The 26740-nt window shown below is 37.7% G+C and overlaps 1 protein-coding gene across 4 annotated transcripts in view; it reads right to left on the bottom strand.

The window, feature by feature from the left end:
* ncoa2 (nuclear receptor coactivator 2) overlaps window positions 1-26740 on the bottom strand; it is a 105913-nt gene that overhangs the window by 55848 nt on the left and 23325 nt on the right. For all 4 annotated transcript variants that reach the window (XM_039666704.2, XM_039666705.2, XM_039666703.2 and 1 more), the window contains exon 2: window positions 18302-18388. The gene's annotated coding sequence lies outside the window, so the exon portion shown is untranslated. The remainder of the gene's footprint in view (window positions 1-18301; window positions 18389-26740) is intronic.

Genomic DNA, 26740 nt, shown 5'->3' with positions numbered 1-26740 from the left:
TTCATGTGTCTTTGCTGAATTAAACTATTCATTTCTAAATAAAACCTTTATATTTATATATATATATAGACAAAAAGAAGAAAAATGTGCATGCAACATTTGGGATAGATTAAAGGCTGCTGAAATTCTTGTCATAAATAGAGCTGTTAATGCAATGGAAAACGTTTTCAACGGGTAAATTTGTTGAAAATTGCATCCAGCGTTCCAATAAAAACATTATATAAAAAGCATTATGTGGGCTAATTGTCATAATTGAAAATAGCAGACCTATTTTTAAAAAGGTGGAATTACGGTAATGGTCCGTTGCAATTTGAGCATTATCTCTTCAAAAGAATTGGTAGATCATTTACTAGATTTCCACTTCTGAAGCCAAACCGAGGGTTGTAAAAAAAATAAATAAAATAAAATAAAATTAAAGAAAAAAAAACCAATACATTACGTCAACAAAAAAACAGGCACTTCAGAGTGTTGATGAGACCTGTTGTGAATCTGGTGCTAATTTAAAACACCAGGCAGCGGAAGTTAATGAAAACACCGTCCATCCCCTCTCCGATGTCTCTCAGGGCTTCATCTGCAGTGTTCGAGAAGCAGGCGGAGAGACACTCGGGCCAGCACACGAGGCCAACACACTGGGCTGCGTTCAGGCCAAGCTGACGCACACACATTGCCTTGCATAATTTGCAGCCTCACTGTAGGCCGGCTGGGGGAGTCAGAGCTGGAGTGAATGGAGTGCTGGTATTGAATCCCTGCTGGATTGCAGTGCCCTACTTAAACCTAAAGACAGAGAGGCCAATCAAAAAGCTCTGGGGGACGAGGCCAACGCCACAGACACTGGACACCAGCTAACTAGAGAAAACAGCAGAGAAAGATTCATTCAAACAGCGCTAACCTTCGAGTCTGAGAGACATTCATCAGCGAGACATCTGAATCGTAACATTACGTAAGGCCTTCTGTCAATCATGGGGCCCTTCTGTCCAGCTTAATGACAAACGGCTTCTTGTGACACAGCCTAGAAGATTTCCCCTGCCCCCATTGGACAGTAGACACCACTGGAATCGCACATTTATTCAGGCAATGTCACTGTTAGCATTACTAAAATAGAAGTCAATACCAAAATAGAAAACGGTGTAGAGCAGCGGTCGGGAAACTATGGTTCGCAAGCCACACCTGGCTCTTTTGACAAAAATCCTGTGGGTCGCCAGGTCTCGCACCCTTTACCAATGATCTATACAAAATTGGACATCAATAGAGATCAGCTTTTTGTAGAAAAAGCAACCAATTACAATTATTTGAATTCTTTGTTGTACCTACTGAAGTTAATGAAAAGTAAAGTTTAGAATAATAATAATACATTTAAAGTTGTATTGGCCAAAGTGTGTGTTCAGTGCTGTTCGCGAACAACAATTCAAGCAGCTACGTAGCTTGTTTGAGGTAAGCGAAAACCATTTAGGAGTGAAAATGTTAAAAGTAGGCTTGAAACTGGTGCTTTGATGTGCCAAGAGACATTTCGGGGGAAAAGAATTGAGACCTTTATGCCCTGTAAATGTTTAGTATTTATGATAATCAACGCAGCTTTCAGCGGGCGATACTGTTTGAAGTTATTAATAATGAAACATGGGTGAATGCGACCGTAAAAAGTGGGATGTGATTGATATTAAAAAGACATTAAAAGCTCAATAAGCCGCAAAAGAGAACTGAATCTGCTACCTACAGGATGTTTTCTGTTCAGAGCGGAACACGGACAAGCATATAATAAACCACAGAATGTGTCAAAATGCCCAATACTTGGTGAGTATTCACATAAACCGAAAATGAAAAAATGGCTCTTTGGTCAAAAAAAAAAAAAAGGTTCCCAGCCCCTGATGTAGAGAATCATTGTACCAAGTATTATGGTATCAATAATCATAAAATTCCACTGGTGTTGGTATCGAACGCCTTCCCCACACAAACCCATATATAAAGTATGCGTCCAGCTGTCAGGTGCACAGTCTTTCTCCATACTAAGACAAGAGAGCCACTTCAACCTCTACAGCCTTACTATATATAACTAGCTCCTTCACTCGGGTGACGCGTAATTCAATCAATTGTTAATAGCAGCTTCACCAAGGCTGCAGGGGCCTTCACGCAGAACGGTAGGTGTTTCGAACTGAAACCATGGACAATCCCCGTAATGAGAAGTGTCGAGAGTTAGACATGGTAGCTAGTGATTACAGAGGCTTTGATATGCTATCAGCTTTCCGCACTAACCGACACAATCCGATTGGCTGAAGAGGCTTTAACACAGATGGAGGGGACCAAAGTGCAAAAGATTAATACCAACAAATATCTGATACAATAGAACATCAAGCAGCTTTTTTGATGATGTACTTAACTGAGTCTACTGTACTACTGGTGCCGCTATCAAAGCTGGTTGAGAAGCACTAATTAAAGAATTTGATTTGCTACTACAGGTATGCTTACAAACTTACATGACAAATTAGCAATACTGACAAGAAATAAAAGCATAAAAAAATGTAATTAAAACAGACCTAACAGCCAGTTGATTTTGTTGATTGTCTGAAATGATTTGGTAAGTTACATTTGCTCTGTTGTCTGCTAGCAGATAGCAAAAGTCTATGTCAAAAGTGATGTGATGTTTACATCTGGAAGACGTATTTTTAAGAGTGTTTGCTCATCTGCAATACGTCTATAGGACGTTTCCTGTCAGATGTCAAATGACGTTTAGAAGATGTCTTTAAGATGTAATGATTTAGAATGTATGGTAAACTGACATCTTCTAAACGTCTATTTAACATCTGACAGGAAATGTCCTATAGACGTATTGCAGATGAGCAAACACTCTTAAAAATACGTCTACCAGATGTAAACATCACATCAAATAGACTTATGCTATCCGGGATCAGAATCGACCAGCAAATCATCCCAGATAGCAAAAGTCTATTTGATGTGACGTTTACATATGGAAGACGTATTTTTAAGAGTGTTTGCTCATCTGCAATACGTCTATAGGACATTTCCTGTCAGATGTCAAATAGATGTTTAGAAGATGTCTTTGAGATGTAATGATTTAGAATGCATGTTAAACTAACATCTTCTGAACGTCTATTTGACATCTGACAGGAAACGTCCTATAGACGTGTTGCAGATGAGCAAACACTCTTAAAAATATGTCTTTCAGATGCAAACATCACATCAAAATCGACCAGCAAAATCGACCAGCAAACCATCCCAGATAGCAAAAGTCTATTTGATGTGATATTTACATCTGGAAGATGTATTTTTAAGAGTGTTTGCTCATCTGCAATACATCTATAAAATGTTTCCTGTCAGATGTCAAATAGACGTTTAGAAGATGTCTTTAAGATGTAATGATTTAGAATGCATGTTCTGAACGTCTATTTGACATCTGACAGGAAACTATAGACGTATTGCAGATGAGCAAACACTCTTAAAAATACGTCTTCCAGATGCCAACATCACATCAAATAGACGTGTGCTATCCGGGATCAAAATCGACCAGCAAATCATCACAGATAGCAAAAGTCTATTTGATGTTATATTTACATCTGGAAGATGTATTTTTAAGAGTGTTTGCTCATCTGCAATACGACGTTTCCTGTCAGATGTCAAATAGATGTTTAGAAGATCTCTTTAAGATGTAATGATTTAGAATGCATGGTAAACTGACATCTTCTACACTCTAAAAAATGCTGGGTTGTTTTAACCCAATTTTGGGTCAAATATGGACAAAACCGAAATGTTGGGTTAAAAATGTAATGTAAAAATTTAACCCAACGGCTGGGTTAGTCCATATTTGACCCAAAGTTGGGTTAAAACAACCCAGCATTTTTTAGAGTGTAATATAAACTTATTAGAGGATTTGACATCTGACAGGAAACGTCCAATAGACGTATTGCAGATGAGCAAACACTTTTAAAAATACATCTTCCAGCTGTAAATATCACCTCAAATAGACTTGGGGTATCCAGGATTTTGGGCAATGATCCCAAAAAAATTTGAAAAATAATAAAATAAAACAAAAGTGCAAGAACACTAGATTGGACTTATGGCAATTTAACATCAACAACAAAATGTCCTAATTCTCGGTTAAAAAATAATATGATCAATAAGTTAGGACAATATATTTTAGATTGCTTTAACTCATCAAAATTAGTGAAGCAATTTTCCACTTTTTTATAAGTTATAAGTTACAAGATTCAATTCAGTTTAATATAATTTAAAAAGTTGATTGTACTTCATTTTAGGCAGCAACTTTTTTTTCTTTTTTTCTTTCTTTTTTTTTTTTACAGTGTTGCATAATATATGCTTGGTTGCATTTGCCTTGTTGGATTTTTGTACAATGACCCACGTGTTGAGAACCACTGTCATAAATCACACTCAGAAACACCTTTTAAAACTGTGCTGATAACAATCGCTCTTGACATATTTGCAGATCCTCTAATAAGTTTATATTATTAGGACAGCTACACTAGAGTTCAAGAGCTCTCTGAATGGAGTTTTCACAGAGATGCCGACTGCCGTCAGGCTGGGAGGACACAGTATTGAAACCGCAGGCTGGAGGCGACTGATATGATCTCTACTGAGTGGGCGTGCTTGAAAAGGAAAGAGGCGCTTTCTGTCTTTTCTTCCACCCTCCCAAGTTAGAAGCAATTATGTTTTCTTAATGGGTTGTTGATGAAATTCTCTTTGATAATGTAAGTGAAAAGAATGTTAAACAGAGTTAATGTACAGTACTCTATACACTGGTGCCAGACTGCTTTTGACAGGTTTACAGTTAGCAGATGTCCCGCAAGCTGCGTACATCACCCACATACGCTAAAGAATGAGTCAGAGGTGCTGGTGTCCCCTAAGGCAGGGGGAGACAGTCAGAGGTGTCTGATATCCAGATACCCCCACACAGATCCGTATAATGACTAGTGATATGGTGACCGGCTTGTGTTAAAACTCCCGGTGAGAGACGTGCGTCTAATAAACCTCACTGATCTAAATATATGCATGCACACAACAAATATGTGGAATCTGCTGAGGAATAAAGTGTTAGTATTAGACACTATATATATATATATTTTTTTTTTCTTTCTTTTTATTAATGTGCAGATATTATAATTCGGGCTTATATTGGTAAGGAGATACATATTTTCATGTTATGACTAGTAATCAAAAAATGGCCGATTAAAATTCTATACTATTTTGCATAAATTGAAAATATTTTAGACTAAAAACTAAAATGAATCCTTTTAAATGTGATAAGTCGATTGAAGCAGTTCTACAACATTATAATAAATGTGCGATATGAAAAAATGTTAATGTATGGTATGAAAAATGGAAATTAATTTTGAGATTTGTTATATTATTAGTGTTTTAAGAATTAACATACAAAATTAAAATTGACAATATTGACAGATAAATAAATAAAAATCTGTAATATAAGCAAATAGCCAAATTGGTACCAATGTCACTTTACATTATATTACATGATAATAGTATTCATAAATATTTTGAATTAGCTTTTATTTAATTTTTTTGTTAACATTTGTTAATTTTCGGGGGAATTTTAAGGTGCTTTTGTCACTGTCGTTAGTTTTTGTTAATTTTATATTTTCAGTTTTCATTAAAAATATATATAATTTATTTTAGTTTTAGTTTAATAATTAAATAAATATTATAATATTAATACATATTTAAATGATAATTTAATATAATTTAATAAATACTTTGTTTTAACTTTTTTAGTTTCTTAGTATTTCTATTTTGCTTTAATTTAACTTTCACTTTTAGTTCTAGCTATTTTAGGAAAATTTCCATTTAACATTTTTCAAGTCAAAATCTTTCCATTTAATGTTTATATTTTATTTAAATTTTACTTAATAGTTTAAGTTAACAATATCAACACGGAACAATGTACAGTGCAACCCTATAATTGGAAAATTCTTACAATGCTTTTTCAAGGTCTGTTTCTGACTTTATGAAGAAAACACTACTAATTCAATAAGCTTTCAAAAACAAGCAATAATGAAAATATAAAAATATCTATCTAACTGCAACCACTACATACTAAACACAGTAGCAAAAACAAAAGGTAAAATCAATCAACAGTATAATTAAAAACGCATCTGCTACTGTGCAAACATGGGTCTAATAATGAAACAGGCTCAGCTTGTTTAATATTAATGAATGACTCACACAGGCGAGCCACAATCAGCTACTCTAACCTAGTTAAGTAGAGCCACACAAACAGCTCAACGTGAAGGTAGCATGACCAGCTTCTGGAAGCCCCTGCGCTTAAAGCAGGTCGCAGCTGGTGCAGTGAACAGGGCATAGCCCACGACAGGGCTCGGGGAGGCACTGACATGGAGCATTAATTATTTACAGCAGTGGGGAAGGAGAAGGCCAGTCAGCCAGCTCAACATGAGCTGTGTCAGACCTCCACTCATCAACAGCACTGAGGGAGATAATGAGGAACACTGACACATTTCTCAATCATTCACTCCCATTAGCAGCTCTAGAGTATGTTAAAGACGCAGATGATGAGTGTTAGGGAGACGTCCAATCAGACGCGTGAACTGGTGGGCGGAATGACTGGGGGCGGTTCTCAGCGGATGCCCCGCCCCCCGCATCTACACGCTTCGATGGGGTAGATGGCCTATTTAATTTGATGTAAACGGAAATTAGGTTATTAGTTATCCACCCAATTAAACAGTAAAAATATATATTGGAACATTTGTGGAGACATTTTCAGGGGTTTCTCTGCTGAACGATGGACATTCAGGTGGGTCAGTGACATAAGAGTGTCCCGGATGAATAATAAAAATAAATAAAAACTACTTTGAAACGCATGTCAAGTGCATAGAAATGTATTTTTAGCATCCGTTTTGAAAATCTTTTATACCATTTTCAAGAAATGGTACATCGACAATGGTATGTGGTGTAAAGTAAAATGTAAAAATATCATATTTTAAATGAACACATTATTTTTCAAGGTAAAAGGTATTTTTTGCAAATATGATAAACATCATTAGATTTTTGGCATTCACACACCACATTACATTTTACAATCTTAAGGCCGTGTGTCCACCAAAGCGTTTTTCCACGCGTTTTTAAACACCATGAGCGTAACGAGGCGCTGAGCGGTTTTTTCACGCTGAAGCGCTGAGCGCCCAGCGTTTTTACTGGTCGCCGAGAGTTGAAAAATTTTCAACTTTGGATAAAACGCAGCGCTAATCACTGTCGCTTTTTACCCAGCCGTCCAATCACAGTGGAGGAGGGGCGGGACTTAACTACACTGACCAACTGTCACAACATTATTTCTGTACAACGACATCAATCAACAGAGTTCACATAACAAAATGGAAGAAAAATAAATATAGTATGAAACAAATTATCTGCGTCATAGCATTCTGTATCATAGCAACGAAACGTCTCAACGGAAAAAACGCTGTGCTGACAAAACGCTCTCAAGCGCTCAAAGCACGGCGTCTTCAACAGAGCGTATGGCGTTTTCAACTGGCTAAAAACGCTTTGGTGGACACACGGCCTAACTAAATTTGCTAATTATCTAACATTTTCACAGCGACTTATTGACCTTGACACATCATCATGGGGTTCTCGCTCTACAATATCAAAGTGATTTTATGAATTATTCTTTTATTTCTGCGTGTATGGAAAAGAGCAGCGTGAACATTCATCCAAACATCTCATATTTTTTGAGAAAAACGTATTTTCCTTAAAGGATTAGTTCACCCAAACATGAAAATTATCATCGCTTAAACTTGTCAAACTTCTTGAACGGGACTTCCACCAAAACTTTAACAGTTCAAGACGTTCATAAAGAGATTCAAATAAACATAGCAGTATTCTGAAGAGAAACGATCGCTTTATATGAAAAACAGATTTAATTTAAGCTTTTAGTTACATAAACACTGATCAACGCATATCAATTTACATGTTAAAACGTTAAGGGTTGTTCTCGTGTGTATACTGTTACATACACCATATTTGATTTTAAACAAAACTGGAAAAACGAGAGGGTGAGTAACTGATGATAGAATTTTTATATTTGGGTGAATTAACCCTTTAACTTTTTATTTTATTATTTTTAGTCACAAGACTTGGCTTGTACAAGCATAACAAATCAGCCAACAAGAGTTCAAATTCTTACACCTTTCTATGCATTTTCTAATCTACCAGAAAGGTATTTTGTCAAAGCATACACTATCTCTATTGCACTAAAACTATTTTTTTTCCAAGTACATTCTGAGGAAAGACAGATATAAACCCTCTATCTCTTTACCCTGTCTATTGATTCTTGCCATAAACAGACATGCCAGCCTGTAACACTCAACAAAGGAGAAGGAAACGAGAAACAGGCAGCACAGAGAACTTCCACTCTCAAGTATACAGCGCGCTGACAGCCTCCTGTTCTCTCCTCCAGCGATACCATTTAAAGTCCACAGGGATGACTCCCAACTGGAAAGCCTTGCTGCCATCAACACAACTGAGAAGAGACTCTATCTGGGACAGTTGGAGGGTTATAGGGAGTTTTGTTTGTTTGTGATTCAACAGAACTAAAAATACCATGTTTGATCACTGACACCAAATGAACATCTAAAGACTCTAAAGGGTTTTCGCATCCAAAAAAAAAAAAAAAGAAAAGAATCGCAGTCGATCGTTTCAGTCCCTGCAACGTTTAAATTCAAACCGCAGCACCAGCATGTGTTTCCAGTTCTCAACCAAGCTTCTTATCTAGCTTAACCAGCGAGACTTCATCAAAAAGGCCACGAGGGATGGCCGGCTTCACCAGTAAAGTTGAGAATGGCTAAGTTAGGTTATCAGTAGATAAGCAACAAAGTAGTACTAACCAGTACTAGCTAGTCGTGTCAGCAAGGTGAGATTTAACCAATTATATAACATTGTGGGTCAATTTGACTAGTTTTTGATTAAATACTAAATCAACTATGATGGATTGTGGGATGTGGATATGAAATTTGTATTACGATTGTGTTTGCAGGTCAATTTGAAAATTTCACGGTTAAAAAGAGCTGCACAAACTCAACTTAATTCATCAGAAGAATGTTTTTATTTTATGTCAGTTTCCCAACTAATCTCTGAGGGCATTTACATTTATGCCATTAGCAGATGCTTTCATCAGAAAAATTGACATGTACGTCAACAGTGTTGAGGGTGTAAATTTGAATCAGTTCATGCATGTTAATTTTGATAGGAACGCACCCATGATCTTGGCATTGCGAGCACAATGCTCTACTGCTTAAACTTTAGGAAAGCATTCACAAAAAGCGATTTTTAAAGGATGAGTTGTTTTTAAAGGAGTAGTTCACTTTTAAAAAAAACTTTGGCTGATAATTTACTTACCCCCATGTCATCCAAGATGTCCATGTTTTTCTTTCTTCAGTCGAAAAGAAATTCAGGTTTTTGATGAGAACATTCCAGGATTTTTCTCCATATGATGCACTTTAATGGCCACCAAACGGTTCAAGGTCCAAAAGACAGTTTAAGTGCAAACTGCAAACTGTTCAAAGGGTTCCAGACGATGAATAAGGGTCTTATCAAGCGAAACGATCGTTCATTAAAAAAAATTAAAAAATAACAAAGTTTAAGTTTTATAAGCTCAAATGGTCGCCTTGCTCTGTTCTGTGATGTGTGTTCGTGACTCTCCTGTTCGAACTCGTTTATCAAAATGAACGAATCTTTTTTCGTGTCATTTTGTTCATTCAACGAACAAAATGAACGAATTGACTCGGAAAAAGATTTGTTCATTTTGATAAATGAATTTGAACAGGAGAGTCACGAACGTGCGTCACAGAACAGAGTTTCGCTTGATAAGACCCTTATTCATCGTCTGGAATCATTTAAAGCCCTTTGAACAATTTGCAGTTTGCACTGAAAATGTCTTTTGGACCTTGAACCGTTTGGTGCCCAATAAAGTGCATTATATGGAGAAAAATCCTGGAATGTTTTCATCAAAAACCTAGTAGTGAACTACTACTTGTGACATTGGTTATGCTTTTGGAAAGTTAATTTATAATGGATACCACATGTATTGCAAGACTGTATAACTACACATAGCTCAAATGTAAATAGCCCAATTTTAAGTCAGCTAAGTAGCAGAAAAGCATTAGCGTAGTGCAAAAAGATAAAAGTTATGAAATGAATATGCATTCATAATGCTATTAAACTGCTTAACCCATTGACATTCTTGAATTTAAAGATGGGTATTAAGCCAACATGCCTATGGCTGTAATACAACATGTACTGTATGTGTGGAAATGTCACTTTTAAAGAGAACCTTAACAAATGTGTCCCTTTAAATGCCTGCCGTGTCTGCTTGCGTGATGGATGGTCATCACTCTATACAGCCTCCATTCAGCACTAGTAATTCAGCTACAAGTTAGCAAAACTAGAATACTATCAAATACTGCAATGAACATAGTTAGCTTAAAAAACACTATGGTTGAGACAGAGATAAATGACCTACATCTGAGTCATGGGGATTTGCTGAATGTGATTCACTAAATAGGCAAGCAGGACAACAGGTGTGATGGCAAATCATTCTACAACTATACTGCACTTAATAAAAAGTAGTTCACTAATTATCTTGAAACCTATTTTTTTTCTTGCGGACGCACAGAACGAAACTGACATTTATCCCTGATGATCTTGTGTAAGCACAGATGTTCTTTGTTGGTGTGAAATTATCATTAGATAATGTGTGACTATTTGATACTTCATTACAAGTCTTTCAAAATATAACTTGCTGAAATATCCCAGTAACAGATTTAATGGCCACTTGTTGGGACCTATTATCCAATCATGACTGGCTGGGCCTGGTGTAGTCTTGTTTAAAGTCAAATAATGGAAAACAAATGGAAAAAAATGGTTACCAAGGAGTCATACAAAGCTAAATGCATAGACTGTCCCAACTAAAAAACAACAACAACATAAATGCCAAATGCAGGGCTCAAGATCAAAATGTTTGTATATTATAGAATATATATGAAATATCTTAATGTTCAGCATAGGGAGGTCCAAATTGTAAAGTTGAATCGATTGAGAGGGATGTCTTGTTAAAACTATATTAAACAATGTTTGACCCCCTACAATGTGAGTGTAGACAGTAGAAGTGGATGAATATGATAAATAGCTCACAAGGGAATTGGATCAAATTTACTGTGACATTCTGTGGCTCTTTCGGGGTAACATTGAGTATCTATAATATATTCATATCTATGTATATGTACCATCTTTGTGCAGTGGAGTGAACCTGTTTGGTTTACCAAGACTACAAAATCTAGAAAAAGCACACGTACACCCACACAAGTAATGACTCAAAGAATCACTTGACTTTGCCCCACTGATGAAGTTGTCAGAGAAGCCCTTGGTTTGCAGTGTGCATCCGCTGACGGGTTGGATATCACTGGAAGAGACAGGAGCCTGTCTGACAGGAGACTGACAGTCTGGGTTCTTCAAAATGCAGAGACGACAACGCTGGGATCGCCTGGAATTGAAAGGATGAACCAAAAATCTCCAGACCTTAAAGTTTCAGCAGGAAGCAGGCACCGCACTCCACAGATCATTAGTATAAAATCTGCACGTTCAGATATTAAGCTTTTATTCTCCAGCGCAAGTTTGAAGATTCTCTGAAGTCAAGCTCTGAATTCGAAGTGCCAATCTTGAGATTCTACGGGCTAATAACAGTGTCCAAAAAATAACACACGGTAAAGAAATAATCCTTTAAAAAAATCTAGTTCAAAACACAAGTGCCATGTACTTGTAAATATATATTTAAAATATTTAAATTTGTGCTGGTTTTATGCGGTTAAAAAACAAAAATTTTCAAAAGTTTCAATTTATAGACTTTGTATAAATGTCATGCGGTGTAACCAAGTTAAAGGTATTAACATATTTACCATAAAACTTGAAATTTTTCAAATATACAATATCAAAAAAAATTAATTGAAGTTAATATATATATATATATATTAAAATATAAATATAATATAATTTCTAAAATATAAGACGATAAAGACAATGCTGATACTTTTATCAGGACAGATGTATAAAATCATAATTCCCCCCCTCCCCCACTTATTCAAGTCATTGTATGTTGGAATTGCATTGTTAATGTACTTGTTAAACTGTCAACTTGAAATGCAGAAGATACACTGTCTTAAGCCTCCAGATCCAACCGTGGGACAGATACTGTGGAAGAGGCTTACAGCAGGTTAACACTGTGCCTACCAAAAGACAGAGAAGTCAACCTGCCAAACAAAGCCCAATAGACATCTCAAGAGAGCAGCAGAGGAGGGAGGCTCAATCCATCATTCTCTTGGAGTAGACAAAGAGGCAGCTTGCACCAAAGCTTCGTGTGCCATCCCTGTAATCTTGTGGCTGGGAAAGCTAAAGGGATCAAGACACACCCTGTGCTCGTAGGGGCCTCGAACATGACGAGGGCACCGCTTCTGCATCGGTCCAGGGGTCTTTGAAGGGTTTGTATAATGACTAGCCATGCCATCAAGAACAATGTCCTTGCTTGACCCTCCTATACAGACCGGAGCGCAATTCAAGCCGAAGGGAATTGCGTCATAATCATACGTTAAACCTCGCCGCGCAAATCCAGCCATCGTGCTCATCTGATGGCGCGGAGCCCAAATTTATCTCGAAGGTGAAATGAGTTAAATATCTGGGTGGGGGGTGGAGATTCGCAAAGCCAAAATACACATGAGTGTGTGGAGTCGTTACTGCAACCCACAGCTATTACCCAACATTACTGATTACAGTGCAGAGAGATCCCCAAGGCCGATGGGGATGGTGGTTATGCAGAACAGATGGGCCTTTATTAGCAGCGAGTGTCTGAGGGAGATTTGCAGGAGAATCGGTGTTTACAGCCTCTTCACTTGACGATAAAGAGCCTCAAGACAAAATGTCAGCTAGTGAGAATGGGCAGAGACAGGAAGTGAAGGAAATGAAACCAATCAGTGCTGATGGAGAATATGTGAAAGACTTGAAAACAGTCTACTAAGGAATTGCAAAAAACAAGCGGCGGATGAGAAGAGGGGGTGGGGATGGCAACGAGCTCATGACTGAGATTGAGAGCAAGAGAGGAGGAGGAGGAGGAGGAGGGGAGATCGACATTCTCTCCTCCCTAGAGCCGCAGGCCTGGTCTCCAGCCACTGTCCCAGATGGCTTGACTGAGAGAGAGAAAGAGAGATGTTCCTGCCACTCATAAGCTCTACAATTACTGAAAACGTAATGGTCTTAAAGTACCAGCATCAAGCAGGCCCAAAAAGCCAACATCCATTTACAGAAGCCGATCACATTCATGAATCTTTTAAACTGACAGCCACTTCAAGTTGCCACAAGGAGAGCACTGTATAATAAACACATTAAGCGGCAAACGGCGGATCTGGAGCAGCTCATGGGCACAGGGCGCTCGCGGCTGGAAACCAAGAGAGACGAATGGATTTCGCTTATCTGTTCATCAAAAGTATACTGTTTGATCAAGCATTGAGCCTGTACATTTCGAAATGGAGGGTTAAGTATATTCCCATAACCGAAATTGTAACAGAGAGGGGGTTAAATGTACGATGTGTATTGATTGGTTTTGGGTTACAAGAGACACAGATGCAGTGAGAAAATCAATAAACTTCTCCAGTGCGTGCTCGGTGGGAGGGTCCACATACTGCAGCTGACAAATCGAGCTCGGAAGAACGTCGACAAGCAGAAACACCACCTCTGGGTTTTGGTAAAGTATTCTTAACTTGTGTCCCCAAATGAAGATCTCTCACATTAATGTTCTAATACAACAATTTAACCTATTTCCAACATTAGTAGGCAAGACTCTGGTCCTTGAGGTCAACTTTCCTGCAGAGTTTAACCCAAACACTGAGCAACTCACCTGTCTGTAACTTTCTAGTAATCATGAAGACAATGACTACGTTTACATGCAGCCAATAACCCGTTCAAAACCGGGATATTAGCAATAACCCGGTCGCGAACGGCCATGTAAACACCGGCAAAAACCTGAATATGCTCATATCCTAGATTTTAAAAATTGGGATACCTGGGGTACCCCTTTTCTATGTAAACGCGTATCGGCATATCCCCATAGTGATTTGTGTTCTGCGCATGTTCCATTCGCAAGGAATCTTGGTCTTTTGAGTAGAGAAACTTCTCGGCGCATACCGGAAGTAAACAAGGCGAGACCAGGCGAGACACAGCACAGCATACTTTTGGAGCGAGCTCAGTAACGTTACCAGCATCAAAGAGCAAACAAAGGCGATCGCTATCTGCCCCCAACTATTCATTATCCACGTGCTGCTGTTGTTGTTGTCTTTGGACACAGGAAGAAGAATCGGAAATGACGCATATTGCGTCTTAAGGTTGTCTGTTAAGATGTTAACCATATGTTAACTAGATGTTAACCGCGTGTTGCCGTTTACATCGATATTGCAATTCCATGTATAAAGGACAAACTCTTTCTGCTCACACATGTAAACGGGTTATTCCTAATGTTTCAGAAACCCGAATAGTGACCTTAACCTTACCATAACCTGAAAATTGGCTGCATGCAAACGTAGTCATTGATTAGCTTGTTCAGGTGTGTTTGATTAGGGTTGGAGCTAAACTCTGCAGCAAAGTGGACCTTGTGGGCCAGAGTTGAGCTTTGCTGTGTTCGAGGTTTCTGTCAATGCAAAGGTCTATCACTAGACCAAAGCAGTTCAGAAAAGCTTTGTTAATCTTTACGTTTAGCAAATAGACATTTAGCTAATATACAGGGCTGCAGGAATAGAGCAGTTTTGTAGGTCAAACCCAGAAGTTAGCATCATCCTGGTTTATTTGACAAAAAGCCAATATATTTTTTCCCACTGGCTTTTAGATTTTTGCAGAAAATAATCGCTTTGACAAACAAATGTTTATGATTCTTACACATTTTGTTTATCTTTACAAACGAACATAACTTTTATGAATTGCAAAGTCTAAATAAAAATTGCCAGAAATAAAAAAGCTAAACATAGGCTATATAAAGACTTCAGAGTGCACTATTAAGCTACCAACAATGCTTTTAATCTCTACAAGTTGGAAATTAGAAATTTACACAAGCTCAACATCTTTCTGCGTATCAAAATGTGTCAGAATACACAGTACATTAGTAGTTTACTTTAAACAAAAAACTTTTGCTGATAATTTACTCACCCCCATGTCATCCAAGATGTCCATGTCTTCCTTTCTTCGGTCGAAAAGAAATTAACGTTTTTGATGAAAACATTTTTCATCAGGATTTTTCTCCATATAATGGACTTCATTGGGTGCCAATTGGCTCGAGGTCAAAGGGCTTTAAACAACACCAGACGATGAATAAGGGTCTTATCAAAATGAACGAATCTTTTTTCGAGTCATTTCATTCATTCAACGATGGAAATTAACTAAATGACTCAAAAAAAAGATTTGTTTATTTTGACAAAATAAAACTTTTAAAAAATTGTATTTTTTTTTTTTAAATGACCAATCGTTCCGCTAGATAAGACCCTTATTCATCGTCTGGTGTTGTTTAAAGCACTTTGAAGCTGCACTGAAACTCTCATTTAAACCTTGAACCGTTTGGCGCCCAATGAAGTCCATTATATGGAGAAAATTCCTGGATTGTTTTCATCAAAAACCTTTCTTTTCGACAAAGAAAGAAACTCATGGACATCTTGGATGACATGGGGGTGAGTAAATTATCAGCAAAAGTTTAAAAAAAAAAAGTGAACTACTCCTTTAACAGTTTTCTACAACTGGTGCAGCAACAGTTTAAAGAGAAACTTGCAGAGCAAGTTAGATTTTACAAACAAGCTTACAGCTTTTTACCTGAATAATAATGCATCCATTTTAATGGCATAGACATTTTACCCTAACTCTATCACCTCATTTAGTAAAAGAGGTTTATTCTAATCACAATAACACAAAAATGCACATCAAGTATGTACTATGGGTTACATTCCAACCATCCACAGTTATACATTCAACTGTATCAATTTATTCGAGATAGGCAGCTCAAATATGTATTTTTGGGATGCAAGGACACTGTCTTAACAACAGTCAAGGTTAGCTGTATGCTCAGTTAACTGTTCATGGTCCATTTATAAGTGAGCTTAATGATGAATACAAGATACGCTCCTTGAAGAGTTATAGATAAGTGGATCCCCTGGTTGACATGCATTAATATATCTAGAGTGTCTTTACAGCATATAGATAGTGCTGAGGAGTTGACACCGCATGCATCAGCAACACTCAGCATAACTTGACACATGAGCTGGAACTCACATTCAGATTACTACATAATTATACATCTGAATACAATAATTTTGCATATTACATATCGTGAGTTTTAGCCAAATATAGAAATGCCATAAACTGTACATTTTAATTTCCCTTTTTGGTGCTGTAGTAAATTACTTGTATCGCAAATTGTGCTCAGAGCACTTCTTGAGAAGCGTGTGCAAGACAGTTCTGGAGTTCCCTAAAAAGAAACACAGTACAGTCTGCTGTGGTTTGTCATAAACAGTTTCACGTAATGGCCAAATATTTATGGCTGCTAAATGTTCCCACGCAAAGTTAATGACACATAAATAGTCTATGTGAATCGAAATAAATTGGATGACAATTAACCGTCAGCTGAAATTTCATGCCCTACTCGCTTGCATCAAAATGAGCCACTTTGCCTTTGGTTTTTCGAAAGTGTACGCTATGGTCAGTTCATGGAGGAGGGGAGGAGAAAGAGCTGTGTGCAAACAGCTTATCCTCACTGTCATCTGCTCCTAATGACAGCTGACAAACTACTAATGCAAATCCCATCTGAGAGGCTACAGTTGCCCCACCCCCAGCCTTCCCTTGCCATCCCCGTACAGGAAGATCCATCCTCCAACAACCCCTCCCATCCCGCTACATACACAGTGAACGACCCACGCTCAAAAATTCCTCCTCTCTGACGGTCTGCTCAAAGTGAGCGCTCTCTTTTAAACCAAGACAATACCCTGCGCTTCAGTCACATGACGGCAGAGAGCAATGGTTCAAGCAGAGCAGGTGGCGACTGTGGCGTCCACATGCAGCCAAACACATGCTCACTTGCGGCTGTTATTCTGAGTGCCATTTACTTGTTGTAGAATCAAACTACTGATTGAATGTTTGCTAATAATATAAAAAAGTAAATAGGGTTATATCGGGATAATTAGGATTTTTTTTGAGAAAAAAAGGCTTAATTTACCCCAATTCATTTTGCATAAATAAATAACTGTTATTAATATTACAAAACTAGTTTAAAATATTTTGTACAAAATATTTGAATATATATGTATTTATATATTTACTATATAAATGTATATTAATTTTTAATAATATACATATGATATATATAGATATATAGATATATATGTACATATGATATATATATAATGTATCTGTATAATTTATCTGTAATTTCTTTTTAATTAACTATACATATGATCTATGTAAAATATGCATGTATGCATGCATCCAAGTATCAATGCATGTATGAATGTATGCATTTATCCAATGTAATATATATATATATATATATATATATATATATGCTTTTGTGAGTTTTATTTAAATGTTTTTATATTTATTTATACTTTTTAATATCTCAATTACAGATTACATTACATTAACATATACATATAAAACAAACAAAAATAAATGAAAACCTTATTATATTTTTTTAAGTGTGGCATGATTAATCATTTTAGAGAGTAAGACATGTGCTAATCTCAAGTGACTTCTTTCAAAAGAGATTACAATTTAATTTATTGGGTTTGTTTCAGTGGTTAACGAGTTAAAGTTTTTTAATGAAAGTGATTATTAAGTGTTACTAACACAGACATCAACTTTTTAATTTCGAGGGCTCTGTGTTGGCAAGGAATTGTCGTCTCTAAAAGTTGAAAAACACTGTTTTAGAGGAGTAAAAGACTAAAGGAAAAAATGGAAGTTATCTCAAGGATGAAAACGAGAGAGAAAACAAGGTTCCTTTTTTGCTGCTCAAACCAAATACAGAGAGGAAATGACATCACACCTCCCACACAAACCACACAAACTCACACTTTCATTTGTTTCGCAGTATATCATAGACGTGTTTTCTTCATCTCCTCACCATGTAGTTTCGTAAACACACATTAGACCTTCAATGTCATGAGTGTATTAACCAACAATTGGGTAGGGGAAAGTGTGAGAGAAAGTAAGTGTGTTCATCACAGGTTGCTAAGCTTACCTTGGCTTCAGTCCAGACTAAGCCTCAGGGCATTTCTGCAGCAGTGGGACCAGTGGAAATCTTTGGGCATTATTCTCTTCTCTCAATCTGTTGAAGAAAGCAGAACCATTCAGTTAATGTCAAACCCCACCAACTGATCCCAAAGCAGACTTTGGGAAACAGAAATACAAACAATACACATCAAAACCTCATTTATGTTGATTGATTTAGTGTAAGCAAGTGCAATTAGTTTTGTTTGTTCCAAAGAAAGGATGATAGGCTGATACAGCAGCCATGCCAGGTAATAAAAATAAATTTCAGTTGATAACTATGCTCCCCTCGACTGTTTAACCGAAGTGATATTTCACTTAACAGCTCCAAAACTTACCAACATCAATAAATGTATGCCTTGGCATAAAAGGACAACTACAAATACAGGTTTTATTTTTACTAGGCAAAAAAACAACAACATAGAAAAACAAAAAATTCATGTAATCAGTTGCTTCTCTCATTTTTGCATACATTCATACTTTCTTTGTAGCCTGGACAAAAAAATATGTCCAACAATTTCTGTTTTACTGCATTATAAGACATAAAACAATTGACTTCAAACACAACTAAGCAATATGATAAACAGATTTTTTATAATATTTGAATAAAGGATGAAGAAGTCAATTTTCCAAGCCTGGACATCACTTCTAGCCACTACTGTACATACAGTATCTCACGAAAGCGTTTGTGAACCTTGTATTAGAGCAGTTAAAATTTGTCCTTTGAGTACAGTTCTCTCATAGTGACCGCCACTGGATGTTAAACATGGCATCTCATGGCAAAGAACTATCTAAGGATTTGAGAATTAGAATTGTTGCTCTCCACAAAGTTGACCCAGGCTACAAGAAGATTGGTAACACCCAACTGAATTACATACAGGCCACTGCAACAAGTCAGTTTGCATGGCCGTCATCCCAGAAGCCTCTTCTGAAGCTGGCTCACAAGAAAGCCAGCAAACAGTTTGCTGAAAACAACCTGTCCATGAGAATGCATTGCTGAAACCATGTCCAGTGGGAGAAACCATGTTCAGATGAGACTAATATGAACTTGTTTGGCTCAGATGGTGTCCAGCATGTGTGGTGACGCCCTGGTAAAGAGTACCAAGAAAATTGTCTTGCCTTCAATCAAGCATGGTGGTGGTAGCGTCATGGTCTGGGGATGCATGAGTGCTGCTGGTACTGGTACTGAGCTTCATTGAGGGAAACATGGATTACATGTACTGAAACATTCTGAAGCAGAACATGATGCCATCCCTTCAGAAACTGGGCCGAACGGCATGATAACGACCCCAAACACACTGCCAAGATGACAACTGCCTTGCTGAGGAAGCTGAAGGTGATTGAGTGGCCAAGCATTTTTAAAGACCTGAAACCTATAGCTTGTTTTCATATGACATCACGCCACTGCGTTGCCATGGCACGTAACGCAGATGGAGGGCAGGAAATGACTTTCTATATTTAGGAAGCACAATTATAAACTCAAAATGCCTATGTTTTGCGTCGTTTATGGTTGCTCAAATCGAACCAAGAGGAGTTTTTATCGTGTGCCAAAAGTTGTTGTCCATAAGGGGGGAAAATACAAGAAATTGACAGAAAAACACCAGGGAAAAAATGCCTTGCAAACCTACGTCTGCGGTCGGGAGGAGCCGAATGGGAAAATGCCTCTGTGTGTGTGCAGTGATCACTTCGTCAAATGTGAGTTATTACATTATTTATGTGGCTTATAATTACATTATTCAGGTGTTTAAATACACTTACATGGCTGTTTGTGTAACGTACCAGTTTCCGAAAGTTGTAAAGTCAAAGTATGTTTGCAAGACAAGGTAGTTGCTGATATCTACAGCCTCGATGACAGGCAAATCTCTCAATTCAGTTGAAAATCGATCCTCCTCATAACGTAAGGATCACGTCCAACATGTTTCGATTTTATGTTTATATATTTTTCTTGCGATAGCGTCTAAAGTAGTACAGTACGGACTTTCCTCCATCTCGTCCATTGTGCTCTTCCTTGCCCTCCATCTGAATTTCACGCGTCATCACAATCACGTGACTGCAAACCACCTATTGAGCACCTGAGGGGCATCCTCAAGTGGAAGGTGGAGATGTGCCATATGTCTAACAGCCAGCAGCTCCATGATGTCATTTTGGAGGAGTGGAAGAGGATCCCAGCAACAACCAGTGCAGCTCTGGTGAATTCCATGCCCAGGAGGATTACGGCAGTGCTAGATAACACTGGTGCTCACACAAAATATTGACACTTTGGAAACAGTTTTGACAAGTTCACTTAGGGTGTACTCACTTTTGTTGCCAGCTATTTTGACAATAATGGCTGTATGTTGAGTTATTTTCAGAGGACAGTAAATATGATTTCCATTACACAAGAGTAGATGTTAAAGCTGCATGCTGATTTGCACTCGGCTTTCGTCTAGACAGGCACCAACTAAGACGTAGCTTTATGGTAACCTATAAGTCTCCATCCATTTACGCCTACTTCCATATGGTGATGTGAATACCCGTCTGTCTGGTGTTAATGGCTGAAGTATATTTCCTGGCACGTCTGCACACACAACGACTGCGATGTTGGCTCCGGGGATCAACCATAGTGCGGTCTCCCCTGCGGATCAGCATGACAACCGTCTGGATTGAGCAGAGTAGGGGACATCTCTAGGGTCTTCAAGTGGGCACCTTCCGTCCTCAGTGATTCTTCGACTAGCCCACGACACCTAAAGAGGGCTCGAGTCGACAGTGACTCTGGCATCCTAAAGTCATCCCCCTCTGTCCCCCACTCAACTCAGCCCAGCTTACTTGCGTGTACATCAGCCTTTCTTTTCTTTCTTTCTTTCTTGCTTGCTTGCTTGCTTGCTTACTTTCTTTCTTTCGATCCCTTCTGCTGCTGAGGTTTCTCCGTCCTCGTAGTTCAGTGGCATAAACCCTTGATGTGACCTAACCACAATCTCTAATGCCACAATCTCACCGCAACACGGCCATACGTACCAACCCGTTTGACTAAGGCTGTCGAAGCCCCACTGTGGTCATTAAAGCAGGTTCAGTGGCAACGGTTCCGTATGGCATACTACCAAACAACTCGACCATACGCGACAACCCGTTTGACTACATCTGGCGAAGCCCCACTGTTGCCATTAATGCAGGTTCAGTTGCAACAGTTCCGTATGGCATACTACCTAACAACCCGACCATACGTGACAACTCGTTTGCCTAAGGCAGTTGAAGCCCCACTGTTGCTGTTAATGCAGTTCAGTTGGAACGGTTCCACATACTACTATACAAGCAGCACATTTCATTTCGTTTCATTTCTATAGTATTGTCCTATAGTATTGATGACGGTTATCACGGGTGTCAAGTGCGACGGTTCGGGCAGTTTACGGTTGGCGTTACAAAAAAAAGCTGTGCACACAACCAAGCAAAATGGGGTCTTGCCGGTCTTTTCTATGCGTGTCATTTTTGCGCGCAGCAAAAAAAAAATGTAAAAAAAAATTTAATAACACTCTTTTGGTGGTAATAGAGTTCTAATGATGGTGTTCAACTATAACCGTCTCATACCGTCACACCCCTAATTGTCTGTTTAGAAGATATACTAAAATGTTTGCTGAAATGCGAGGGGTATACTCACTTTTGTGAGATAGAGTAGATTCTTATCTTTTGAGAAAATAACCTTCATGTTTTGAGGCCACATCTTCAATTGAGATCGGTAGAAGTAAACAGGGTTTGTATGGCTTTAGATTATGTGTACTGTCACTTTAAATGGACAATTGGAATTAAAATGCACAACTGTGCACCAACACTTTATTGGCTTTTGGTCTGGTCAAATTGCGCTACTTACTGTCTATTGCACTTTTTTCTGTCTACTGGAGATTTGCACTATTTTACTGTTTACTGCATATTGTTTACTGTTTGCTAGCTATTGTATTGTGTGTATCTTGTGAATGGTTGAGGGTAGGGTTTCACTGTCTATTGTACAATGTTGTGATCTATTTATTCTTGCATTGGTTATGCACCTCGGTCCATATGAAACAAAATTTCGTTCAGCTGTATACATGTATACGGAAGAATTGCAATTAAGTTTGACTTGACTTGACATCACTTCCCTGTCCGTCTTGTAAGAGCAGAGCCCTGAGCAGAGCAGTGAGCATAACACTTGAGCTGTCCCCTATCAGAGAGCTATCAGCAAACCAAATAGACAGCGGAGTTTAACCAGACCTATCAGGAAGAGTGTGACTATTCTTAAAAAACAACAACAACAAAAAACCCACCTAGCCGGCACCATCTCCAAGAGGACCAACCACACTGGGGTGTTACTGAGAAGAGACAGCAGTCAACAACTGAGTGACGTCCTTGAAACCCATATGGACAAGTCCATTCTTATAGGAACATATAATGGAGATCAACTAAAATACCAAGAAAATGGTTCACCTCTAAAATTAGATACTCTTCACAAGTGGTTGATAGTGGTTCGCCATATGTGTACCTTTCAAATTAACATTCTTTAGAAGAATGAATGTTTTTTATGACAGGCTAGGAATTGCTGAAGAGAGATGCTTCTGCTTTAGTTAGTAAAACACAATGAGGCCATACGGAGCAGTCATGTTTTTCAGCCAATTAGCTTAAGTGAACTATCATACCAGAGCAATCCATCTCTTCATCTCTTGATGAATAAGAGTTGGATAGAGGTTTTATTCAGCCATCGTCCTGATCTTATCGATAATAACAAGGGGAACGATCTAATTGATCCCACAGTATTCTTGAGCATGTTTGTCCATTAAAAAGTTCATGAAAGTTGAACATCAAGTAGAGACATTAGGGGCAGTTGAATCAGCAAACGTCAAGCGAGCTCAAGAGACGAAATGAGGGGAAAATATACCAGATAGTCTAAGAAAGATAAAGTTTTGCAAAAGAAAATAGTAAAAAAATATAATAATAATAAATAAAGACAAGTTGAGTCAGTAATCTTTTTTTAAAGTTTAGCCACCAATAAAAAGTCTATTAATATGCTAACCAAGGCTGCATTTATTTGAACACAAAAAACTGTTTTAATATAGGCCTATTTTTCAGTTTGACAAAAAATTAACTTTGGCATCAGGTCACATGATCCTTCAGATGTCATGCCAAAAGGCAGATTTGGTGCTACAGAAACATTTCATTATAACATTATATATATATATATATCTTATTTATTTCTTATTATTTTTCACCAATATTGATAAAAAACAAAACAATTTTGGAGTGATAGTGAAATCTACAATATTGCTCAATATTGTTGTGGAAACTGTAATATAGGCCTATGTGTTTTAGGATTCCTTGATGACTAGAAAGGGCAAAAGAATAGCATTTATACATATGTTATAACATTATAATCATCCTTTACATACACTTTTAAACAATTTTCTGAACAATTTTTTTAAACAATCCTTGACAAGTTGAAGACAAGGTATTTTTTTTAATAGCACTGATCAAACTTTTGAGCGATACTGAACATTTTTTCTAGCTTTTCTCAATCGCAAACAAATGCCAGTCTGCTGCCAGTCTGAAGTCTGCTAGAAAATGTGTCTGGCGTTTAGTTCATACAAAGCTCTGTTTTGATCACATTTATCATAAAATATTAGGGGTTGTACTACTGAACTCACTTTCAGGTCAAGCAAGCAAATCACTTACAATTTAGAAATGATACAGAATGATCTGACGGACTCAGACACACAAAAGTTAGCATTCACAAATACAACAAGCATTTCTGTGAAAAACACACGCATATCTAGCATATAGGACGCACTTTACCTAATCAGAACACGGAAATCTGACACTTTCAGAAACCCAAACGGCATAGGTTAGAAATTATGGCGCCAGAATCCCCAAAATGGTCTAAAGCAATCATGACAAACTTTTTTGAAGACTATTAAGGGACGTAAAATTAGCTCAACATCATTAGAAGAGGGAAAAATTGGAGAAAAAAAATATAACGGGAAGAGAAGGGAAAAAGTGACAATCATCATCAGGTTGGTAAAGATTTAATAGTGTTACACACGTCTTCAGGGTCTCCGCTTCCACAAGGGAATCGTTTCAAGCTTATTAGATAGTAACATGAAGTACGCCTTTTTAATTATGTTCAGCAAGTAATTAGTGGAAAAAAGGGTTTAAATCATCTCCACGATCCCAGAATTAGCCTCTGAGAAAGAAAAAAAATGACTTGCTGCAGTAAGTATCATTCAGCGAAGTTGAAAGCGCATGTAGAAACAGCCAGAATTCTCCCATTGTGAGCAAATGCCTTTAAATGGGTTGTTGACTTATGCAGAAGCTCTCCTGAGAGCTTGTGAACAAATACCTGAGGGGAGGGCACTGCGCAGCACTGTCACATGATGTCATGTGCTGACCAGATATTGCTACATGTACTTCCATAGCTGATACAACTCCATGCGCACAGTGACAACAACACAAAGGGAGAACAAAAGACCTAGTGCTGGGTTTCTGATGGGTACATTAAATAATAAGAGCGCTTTGGACAGGTGTTTCTATAAATAATCATTTTTAAAAACACACAATTTCACTACAGTTACACAAAAGTGGTGTTAACAATTCTAAATTGGAAACAGAGGGATCATGTGCAGTAGTCTGTGTAAAAAAAGTGCATTAAAATTAATCTAGCATAATAAAATCACTATTAATCATAAGTATATAAAGAGAGACAGTTCAGATGCGTTCTGAAAGGATTCATTTATCGTTTCATTGGTCAGGACGGGAAGTTAAAGAAGAGTCTTTTCTGAGACCGGATGAATTTCCCTCAGTTTCTTGTGTCACATGTTTGTTCTAGCCCACAGGAGATCTTAACACGATTGGTCACTCTAGTTATGGGGTCCCTCAACCATGGCAATTCAGTCAACTGTCAGATAGACACCAAAAGAGCCTTTTTGTTTTAGTGGAAATGTCTTTCAAATACCAGAAAGTCACAAGCTTTTTTTGTGATCGTTTGATTTCAGTTGAGATATATCTGAAGCTATGGTCACATTTACACAAACTACAAACCAGATTCTCCATAAAAACTGCTCCTTACTTATCAATAAAGTAAACACCCCACACCAAAGTGTCAGGAAGATCTGACAGCGTGGACACACACACAAACACAGATCTATTCCTAACGAATATACTGTGATAAGAGTGGGGCAGCCTGCATTCTCTTCCCCTAGACCCACTATCTCTCTCCATCTGCAGTCTGGGTCAAAAGTTCATCACAGTGTAACGGTTGTATGTGTAACCTCACTGACCATATCCAACATTCTCTCACCCACTGGCCACTATGAGGCTTAATATTACAGCACCATAGAAATGAACTGACTGAACACTTATTTTCCGTCAATGTCACTTTAGATACACATTTCCCATTGCACCCAAGTAGAGAAATATTGCCGTGCGATTAATAGAAATTGTATATTTTACTGCCAGACCCATTAGTGTGCATTCTGAATGCAGCGTGCCTAAATTTAGTGCGAGAACAGAACAGAGTTGCCGACATTTGAAAAAGTGCAAAAGCAGGAAAGGCGAATTCAGGGCAGGACTTAAAGGATACGGACTTGTTGCCAAAAAGAATTTGGGAATATTTTGGATACAGGAGAGATGATGTATCATCAAGCCAGGTAATTTGCAAGAATTTGTCAAGGTTTCGTTCCTGCAAAACAGAGTAGACGTAGAGTGGCAATTCACACAAAAAGTGTAATGGTTAAAGATGTCTGCCTAGTACATTTTTACATTTACAAAAAACAAAAACAAAAAACATATCATACGGAATCAAAAGTGTCGTAGATGATCCGTGATCAGGACGGACCAGGCCCCTCAGTTTGTCACACATTTGATTTGCGGATTTAGTTTCCAAGTTTAACCATCATAGAGTAAAAGTTAATAATTTTTTGCACATATTTCTAAGTCTTGCCAATTTAAACATTTAAGAAGTTTTAATTTCCAAGCGCAAGAAGATGGAAAGAACTCATTTGGTTTAAGCTGCATTTAAGACAGAGTGCAAACAAAGAATTAAGTCCTCTTTGTGCTTGAACAGACACACACATACAATTACCAAAATACTTGCCAATCTCTTATTTCAAAATACTAGCCAATCTGTGCAAGTATTGTCATAAAAATCTTGGCAATATTCTCAAACACATGGTTTTGTCTTCTGTGAACGTAAACATTTGAGAAAGAAATCGGATTTCTATCACTATGTTGGATCCGTGCATTAGGTCTTAAAGTGACAGGAGCCTATACATATCTGCGGCGGTCCATGTCATTCATTTTAATTAAATAGAAAGCTTTAACAAAGATTAATCAATATTTAATTTATAAATGTTTTTTTCAATACGTGACTCAAAAAACATAATATAATCCGAACCCATCATGAGTTTTGTGATCCGTT

The sequence above is a fragment of the Pimephales promelas genome, chromosome 22 (genome assembly GCF_988280905.1).
Source record: "Pimephales promelas chromosome 22, fPimPro1.hap1.1, whole genome shotgun sequence".
NCBI lineage: Eukaryota > Metazoa > Chordata > Actinopteri > Cypriniformes > Leuciscidae > Pimephales > Pimephales promelas.
Note: the sequence above shows the minus strand (reverse complement) of the source record. Positions and strands in the feature narration are given on the sequence as shown.